Source organism: Heterodontus francisci, unplaced genomic scaffold (genome assembly GCF_036365525.1).
Source record: "Heterodontus francisci isolate sHetFra1 unplaced genomic scaffold, sHetFra1.hap1 HAP1_SCAFFOLD_261, whole genome shotgun sequence".
Lineage (NCBI taxonomy): Eukaryota > Metazoa > Chordata > Chondrichthyes > Heterodontiformes > Heterodontidae > Heterodontus > Heterodontus francisci.
Window position 1 is genome coordinate 285,492 of NW_027141501.1, and position 9,338 is coordinate 294,829.

The following is a 9,338-nucleotide window of genomic DNA, read 5'->3' on the forward strand; positions in this document are numbered from 1 at the left end:
GTAGAGCAGACCATCCCCACTGTGTCGGTATCACTGAGCCTGATGGAGAGAAGACCCGCCCCACTCTGTGCCACTGAGCCTGGGGGAGAGCAGATTGACCCTGCTGTGACTGTGTCACTGAGCTTGGAGAAAGCAGATCGGCCCATCAGCGTCTGCATCACTGAGCCTGGGAGGATGGCAGACTGGCCCCACTGTGCCTGTATCACTGGGCCTGACGGAGAGAAGACGTGCCCCACTCTGTGTCACTGAGCCTAGGGGGAGAGCGGACCAGCCCATCCGAGCCTGCATTACTGATCCCAGATGGAGGGCAGACTGGCCCCACTGTGGCTGCATCACTGAGCCTGGGAGAGAGCAGACTGGCCGCACTGTGTCTACATCACTGAGATGGGGTGGGATCAGAGTCCCCTACGTGTTTGTATCACTGAGCCAGGGAAGAGCAGACCGACACCACTGTGGCTGCATGGCTGAGATTGGGGGAGAGTAGACCGGCCCCAACGTGTCTGTATCAGTTAATCTTGGTGAGAGCAGACTGGCCCCATTGTGTCTGTGCCACTGAGCCTGGGGGTGAGTGGACTGGCCCATCAGTATCCGCGTTACTGAGCCGGTGGGGGGAGGGCAGACTGGCGCCACTGTGTCTGTGTGTCTGATCTTGGGGAAGAGCAGATCAACTCCACTGGGTCTGTATCACTGAGATTGGGGGAGACCGGAGTGAACTTGAAGGGGAGCAGACCGACTTCACGGTTTTTGCATCACTGAGCCTTGGGGTGAGCAGATCGGCTCAACTGTGACATTATTACTGAGCCTGTGGGAGAGCAGATTCTTCCCGCTGTGTCTGTATCACTGAGCTGTGGGAGACCTGACCGGCTTTACTATGTCTATGTCACTGTGCCTGGGGAGAGCAGCGTGCCTCCACTCTGTCTGCCTCACTGACCCTGGGGGAGAGCCACTGTACATTTAACATTGAGCCTGGGGGAGAGCGGACCGGCCCCACTGTGACTGTATCACTGATCGTGGGGTAGAGCAGACTGGCCCCACTGTGTCTGCATCACTGAGCCTGGTGGAGAACAGAATGGCCCCACTGTGTCTGCATCACTGAGCCTGGTGGAGAACAGAATGTCCTCACTATGTCTATATCACCGAGCCTGGGGTAGATCAAACCAGCTCATCTTTGTCTGCATCACTGATCCTGTGGCAGAGCAGAACGGCCCCACAGTGTCTGTATCACTGAGCCAGGGAGAGTGCAGAGAGGCTCCACTGTGTCTGTCGGACTGAGATTTGGGGAGAACAGACCGGCCGGAACGTGTCTGAATCAGTGAGTCTTGGGTCGAGCAGACTGGCCCCATTGTGTCTGTAGCAGTGAAACTGCAGGAGAGGATCCGGCCCCACTGTGTCTGTATCATTGAGCCTGACGAAAAGAAGACCCGTCCCACTGTGTCTATATCACTGAGTATTTGCCTTCATCACTGACCCTGAGTGGGAGTAGACAAGCCTCACTGTGTCTCTATCTATGAGCCTGGGGGAGAGCAGACTGTCCGCACTGTGTCCGCATCACTGAGCTTGGGGGAAAGCAGACTGTCCGCAATGTGTCTGCATCACTGAGCCTGGGGGAGAGCACACCGGCCCCACTGTGTCTGTATCACTGATCCTGAGGTATAGCAGACCTTCCCCGCGGTGACAGTACCATTTAGACTGGGTGAGAGCCGACTGGCCCCACTGTGTCTGTATCACTGAGCCTGTGGAAAGATGTGACTTTGCCACTGTGTCTGTCTTACTGATCCAGGGGGTGAGAAGACCGGCTCCACTGAGCCAGGGGAGAGCAGACTGGCCCCATTGTATCAATATCACTGGCGGAGCTGAACACTGGGCGAACCTCAAAGAAACGACAGTTCAGGCACAGTCAATGTTCGAAGGAAGTAGAGCAAACAATTCCAGAGCTCCCTGGATGACAAACAAGGTAGAGATTAAGATAAAGAAGAGAAAGTATGCTTATGACAGATGCCAGGTAGAAAATACTATTGAGAACCAGGCTGGATATAGAAAGTCTAGAGGGGAAGTGGAAACGTAATACAAAAAAAAAGAGCAGCAGAGAGACAGAGAGTAAAATAAAAGACTAGCAGCTAACATTAAAAAGAATCGGAACGTTTACTATTGAAATATAAACAGTAAAAGGGTGGTAAAATGAGGATTGAAGCCAATTAGGCACCGCAAAAGGAAGTTACTTATGGAGGGAGAGGTATTAAACTGACTTATTAAATTAACACTTTGCATCTGCCTTAACCAATGAAGAAGATGCAACCAGGCAATGGTGAAAGAGGAGGTAATTCAAAGACTTGAGTGCTTTAAACTAATTAAGAGTGGGTATCAGATAGTTTGACTGTACTTAAAGTGGATATAGCACCAGAACTGAATAATATGCATCCAAGGATACTGAGAGATGTGATGGGTGGAAATCGCGGAGGCACTGATCGTATTTCTTACAGTCTTCCTCGACTTGGGGTCGTGCCTGAGATTGGAGAATTACAAACGTTAAACTCTGGTTCAAAAAGAGGTGTAAAATAAGTCCAGCAACTACAAGCCAGGTAGTTTAACTTCAGTGGTGGGGAAACATCTAGAAAAAAATAACCCATGAAAAAAGTCACATGGAAAAATGTGGGTTAATTACAGGAAGTCAGCATGCATTTGTTAACGAAAAATCATGTTTCACTAATTAGCTGGAGTTTTTTGAGGAGGCAACGGAGAGAGGTTAGGAGTGCAATGCTGTTCATATGGTGCACATGACTTTCAAAAGACGTTTGATACAATGCCACAAAATAGACTTGCAACTGAGGTTATAACTCATGGAATAGTTGACCTTTGCTTTTCCTGATATATATTAATGACCGAGACCTTGGGTGTGCATGCTACACTTTTAGAGTTTGGAGATAATACAAAACTTGCAAGCATTGCGAACGTTGAGGAGGCTAGTGTGGAACTCCAAAAGAAAGTAGACATGTTGGAATGGATAGACAGGTGGCAGATGACGTTCAACGCAGAGAAATGTGAAGTGTTCCAATGTGCTAGTAAAAACATAGAGAGACAATATAAAATAAGGCATGTAATCCTAAACGGGGTGCAGGAGCAGAGAGACCTAGGTTTATATGTACATAAGTCATTGAAGGTGGTAGGATAGGTTGAGCGAGTGGTTAATAATGTATACAGTATCCAGAGATTTATGAATAGCGACATACCGTACAAGAGCAAGGAAGTTATGTTAAACTTGTAGAAGACACTAGTTCGGCCACAGATGGAGTATTGCATCCACTTAGGTGAGATGTGAGGACATTTGAGAGAGTGCAGAAAAGATTCACGAGAATGAATCGAGGGACAAGGAACTTCATTACAAGATAGATTGGAGTAGTTAAGACTGTTTGCCTAGGAAGGTGATTTGAGAATTTATTCAAAATTATGAGGAGTCTGGACAGAGTAGATGTAGAAAATGTTCCCACTCGTTATAGGATCAAGAACGAGAGGACACAGATTTCAAGTGCTTGGTAAGAGAAGCAAAAGTAACGTGGATAAAAACTTTTTTTTATGCAGTGAGTGGTTAAGGCCTGGAATGCACTGGCTGAGAATGTGGTAGAGGCATGTTCAATTGAAACATTCCAAAGGGAATTAGATAGTTACATGAAAATAAAGGAAGTTCAGGGTGACGGGGAGAAGGCAGGGGAATAGGACTGAGTGAATTTCTCTATGGGAGAGCTGCTGCAAACATGCTTGGCCGAATAGCCTAATTCTGCACTGTAACAATTCTGCTATTCTCTGTACACAGTTAGATTTCAGTGCAGTCAACTGGCTGTGGAAAGTTGTGACAGGCAGTATCTGTCGTTCTAGAAATGTACCCAGTGTGGTTTATTAACCCTGTAGTCATGTATTACTTGAAGTACCTGTCACTGTAGAAAGTTAGTGAATGTGTGTCACTAACCGGAGTAGAACATTTGACTCCAGTTTTCATGTATCACTGAGAACATCTGTTTTTGTAAAATTCAACTGAGTGTGAGTCATCAACTGGAGTGGAACACCAGACCAGAGGCCATGTATTACCTGGAAGTATCAGTCACTGTAGAATTGTATTGAATGTGGGTCACTGACAGGGTTGGAACAAGTTCGTCTACTTTGAGGGCATTGTTTCTGGAGACTGATCTCTCCACTCCATGAGGCTTAATTCATGTTTTAAATATGTAAGAACTTACAAAGAGGACGTTTTTGCTGTTGATTGAAGATACTTGTTAATAAACATAGAAAGTGAAATGCATTGATGTTGTTCTGTTCCCTATTGATCTGCAACAACTGAAACAGATGTTAAATAACAACATGCAGGTCAATAGCATTATCACTGTTACTGTATTCAAATCCTCTGGATGATGACTGTTTGTAACGTTAAGTACAATTACTGTAAACACTTCCGGATGCGGATTAATCCCCTTTCTCAGCGTATTCCTGAGAATCTGTAGATCACGAATGGTGGATGTTATTATCTTCCTGTTGCACAGGATCATTATTCGGCTATGGCTATAGAATATTCCATTTCTGCAGCTTATTAGGTTTTGAGAAAGCAGTTCTTCTCTATGAGTCAGGGTTTCTACACATGCAACCTGCGGCAGCAGTAACCTTTAGCTCAGTGAGGTGCGTCCATGTGAGGAGAGAGGTAATAACTGAGGAGCATACATTTTCGGTTTTCATCATACAGAGGCGAGTAACATTAGCATAATGTTAACTATATAATAAATAGTGCAATGTTTCAATAAATAAGCTTTTTCGATATCGTAAATATACTTAAAGGGCTGATTGCTGTGATTAATAATTAACTTATAGAAAATTACAGAATTTACAAAACAGAACATAGTCACACAGGCAAACTGATGTGAGCCTGTCTTTATGCTTCATACGATATACTCCCCGCCACAGTCTTTCTAACCCAATCAGCATATCCTTCTATTCCTTTCTCCCTCATGTACTTATGAATCTTCCCTTTAACCTCCGTTTAAGGAAGTGTCCCTTGAAATATTAAATGCATTGCTAGTCATTTTTTCAAAATTCTATAGACTCTGGAACAGTCCCAACGGATTGGAGGATAGCGAATGAAGCCCCAATATTTAAAAAAAGGAGGTAGAACGAAAACAGGGAACTATAGACCAGTTAGCCTGACATCAGTAGTGGGGAAAATGTAGAGACCATGTTAAAAAATGTATTAGCAGAGCACTTGGAAAAATGACAGGATCGGACAAAGTCAACATGGATTTACGAAAGGGAAACTATGCTTGACAAATCGACTGGAATATTTGAGGATGTAACTAGTAGAATAGATAAGGGAGAAGCAGTGGATGTGGTATATTTGGACTTTGAGAAAGCTTTAGATAGGTTCCCACATACGACGTTAGTGTGCAAAAGTAAAGCACATTGGATTGGGGGTATGGTACTGACATGGATAGAGAACGGGTTGGCAGTCAGGAAACAAAGAGTCGGAATAAAAGGGTATTTTTCCGAGTGGCAGGCAGCGACTGCGGGGGCGGGGTGGGGGGGGGTGGTGTGGGGGGTACCGCGGGGATCAGTGCTCGGACTCCAGATATTCGCGATTTATATAAATGATATGGATGAGGGAATTAAGTGCAATATATCCAAGTTTTCAGACGACACGAAGATGAGTGGGATTGTGAGCTGTGAGGAGGATTCAGAGAAGTTTCAGTTACATTGTACAGTAAGGATGAGAGTGGGTAAATACATGGCAGCTGCAGTATAATGTGGATAAATGTGAGGTTATCCAATTTGGTAGAAAAAAAACAGAAAGGCAGATTATTATCTGAACGGTAATAGATTAGAAAAGGGGGAGGTGCAGCGAGACCTGGGTGTCCTTGTGCACCAGTCGCTGAAAGTAAGCATGCAGGTGCAGCAAACTGTGAAGAAGGCAAATTGTATGTTGGCTTTCATCGCGAGAGGATTCGAGTACAGGAGCAAAGATGTCTTACTGCAATTATACAAGGCTTTGTTGACACCACATCTGCAGTGTTGTGTGCAGTTATGGGCTCCTTATATGAAAAAAGATGCAGCGAAGGTTCACCAGACTGATTCCTGGGATGGCAGGACTGACGTATGAAGAGAGATTGGGTCGATTAGGCTTGCATTCGATGGAGTTTAGAAGAATGAGAGGGGATATCATCGAAACCTACAAAATTCTAAGAGGACTTGTCAAACTAGATGCAGGAAGGATGTTCCCGATGGCGGGGGAGTCTAGCAACAGGGGTCACAGTCTAAGGATAATGGGTAAGACATTTAGGACTGAGATGAGGAGAGATTTTTTCACCCAGAGAATGGTGAACGTTCTGCCAAACCGTTCTCTACCACAGAAATCAGTTGAGACCAAATCATTAGATATATTCAAGAAAGAGTTAGATATAGTTCTTAGGGCTAATGGGATCAAGGGATACGGGGAGAAATGGAACGGGGTACTGAGTTTGGATGATCAGCCATGATCGTATTGAATGGCGGTTCACGCTCGAACGGCCGATATGCCTACTCCTGCTCCTGTTTTTCCATGTTTCTATGTTTCTACATTTACCTCCTCTGCTCCATGTGGTAGCAAGTTCCGTATTCTCAGGACTGTCTGATTAAAGAGTTATCTCCTGATTACGTTTTTCGATTTAATAGCGACTGTCTTGTATTGTGAGGCGTTGGCGTCGCGGTCATTTCACTGGGTTAGTAATCCAGAGCCCAGGCTAATGCTCTGAGAACATGGGTTCGAATCCCACCCCAGCAGGTGGTAAAATTAATCTGGAATTGAAAAGTTAGTCTAATGATGACCATGAAACCATTGTTGTAAAAACCCATCTGGTTCAGTCATTTCCTTTCGGGAAGGAAATCTGCCTTGCTTACCTGTTCTGGTCTACATGTGACTCCAGACCCACAGCAATGTGCTTGACTCTTAAAATGACCTAATAAGCCACTCAATTCGAGGGCAAGTAAGCAATAACTGCTGGCCTAGCCAGAGACGCTCACATCCCACAAATGAAGAAAAAAAGTAGACTTGGACTGATCACAAGTGGAAATAGCTACTCCACGTTCCCTCTCCAAACTCCTTTATAATTTTAATGTCATCTATTACATCAGCCTCAGTATTTTCTTTTCTTGAGAAGAGAGCCACAGGTTGTCGTATCTTCCCTGATAGTTATATTTTTCATTTCCGGCATCATTCTTGCAATAATTCTCCCGTTGCTCGATACCCTTTCTATAAGATGAAGATCTGACCTGCCCACTGTACATTAAGAGTGGTATAACGAAGGATCTGTATAAGTTTAGCATGATGTCTGCGATTTCAGATCTTCCACTGCAAAAACACCCAGACCTCTGCTCGCATTTCCATGGTCTTGTTAAAATTTGTTGCTTATTTAAATCATTTGTCAATCTGTACGAATCCAGTCACTAATTACTTGACAGCTATTCCCTCCCATCCAGGATCACTCATCCATTTTCAGCCTCTGAATCCTCACCTACGGATCAATTCTGCCACGACTATTCCACTACATAGGTGCCTTCCTTCATTCTGAGGTCGGAGTTGACCTACATATGTCTAGTTATGTTTCTGCCCATGCCAGTCCGAACATCCCAGGTCCAATGTCCAGTAAACCCAAAATGCCCTTAAACTCAGAGCAGCAGGGAGCTTTCCTGACCCCGACAACTTTAGGTCATTTCCTTGCCAAGCCCCGTCAATCTTCCCCCACGGTTACGTTTGAGAGCCCCATTTGGAATGTATCTGTTTGGTGCTGTTCGGTCCCTATTCCCACTGGATCTGCTTTCTTCCTCACTGGCTTCATGCTTCTCAGTATCGCTGCTTCACCCTTTTTCCCCCGTACACCGAGGACTGGCTTGGTGTCATTTCCTTCTTTCGCCCTGAACTGGAAAATGTAATCAACAATACTTCTGATTTTTACCCATCCCTCGCATTCACATCATCAATCACTGACTCTTTCATTCCCTTTCTTGACTTCTCGGTCTTCATTTCAGGGATAGGCTGTCCATCAATATTTACTCTCAGCTCACCGACGGCAACAGCTACCTTGACTACAATTCCTCAAATCTTGCATCCTATATGGACCATGCTCCATTCTCCCACTTTTTCTGTCGCCTTTGCAACAGTTCCGGTGATGCCACCTTTCACACCAGTGCTACTGAGTTGTCTTCATCTTTCTCAGCCGAGGATTCCCCTCGATTGTGATTGCCAGGTATCTCAGTCATGTCTGTTTCATAACCCATATTCGTGCCATCAACCCCTGCCCTCCTTGGCAGGGCCATCACAGTTTTCCCCTTGTTCTCATCTTACATTTTGACGACCTCCACATTCAGAAACACATCCTCTGCCGTTTCCAACATGCCCAACTAAACCTACCACCAAGTACATCTAACGCCCCCTCCTTCCTCTCCCATAAATCTTATGAAACATTGGTTCACTTTTCCATCACCATCAACATTCTGCCCATCCCCCAACCCTGCAAGCACAGGAGATGCAACACCGGCTTTTCCACCTTCTTTATTCTCACCGTCCAGTGCCTAAAACACCTCATCCGCTGTTTTACCTTCCGAGGATGCTGTCTCCTGTACCTTAGAGATGACTATATGCAGGTTCAGTAAGTGCTGTGCTGAACATTTCCTTTCAGTCTGGAAGCACGACCCTGATATTATCTTACATTCCACTTTAATTTTACATCCTACTCCCACTCTGACATTTCTATTCTCGGCCACCATTGCTGTTGAACCTTTAAGATCAACGAGTAACGACATCATATATTTTGACTGCGTACTTTATTGATGTCAGCCTCAACACGGAAATGAAAAACTTTAGATTACAATCCCAATTTGCTCACATGGCATGGGTGCATAATGCAGGATGGCTACAACGGAGCCACTGGTGTAGAGGAAGTGTTGCCCCATGCTTGGGTCCAGGAACCCTTATTTGTGCACTTTCAACAGGCTGGACCGTGTCCCTAAGTCTATCCATCTTTCTCCACCCAATTTGCGGGCAACTGGAGCTTTTTCCTCATTGCCAGACTTTCCATGGGCCTCTCCCATAGATTTTGTTGGGACAACTTGCTTCTCCTCTTTACTCATCTTCATTGCTGGAATTGCCCCATCAGCATGCACCATTACAACATTCGTCATTGAATTTCTACTGTCCTCCACCCGATCGCAGAACTTCCACTTCTTTCTTTCCTCCCTCTATGCCCCATATTTCACTAGTTCTATGCTTCAAAACTATTACTCTCTAATATCTTACAGATCTGATGAAAGGTTATCGACATGAAAGTTATCTC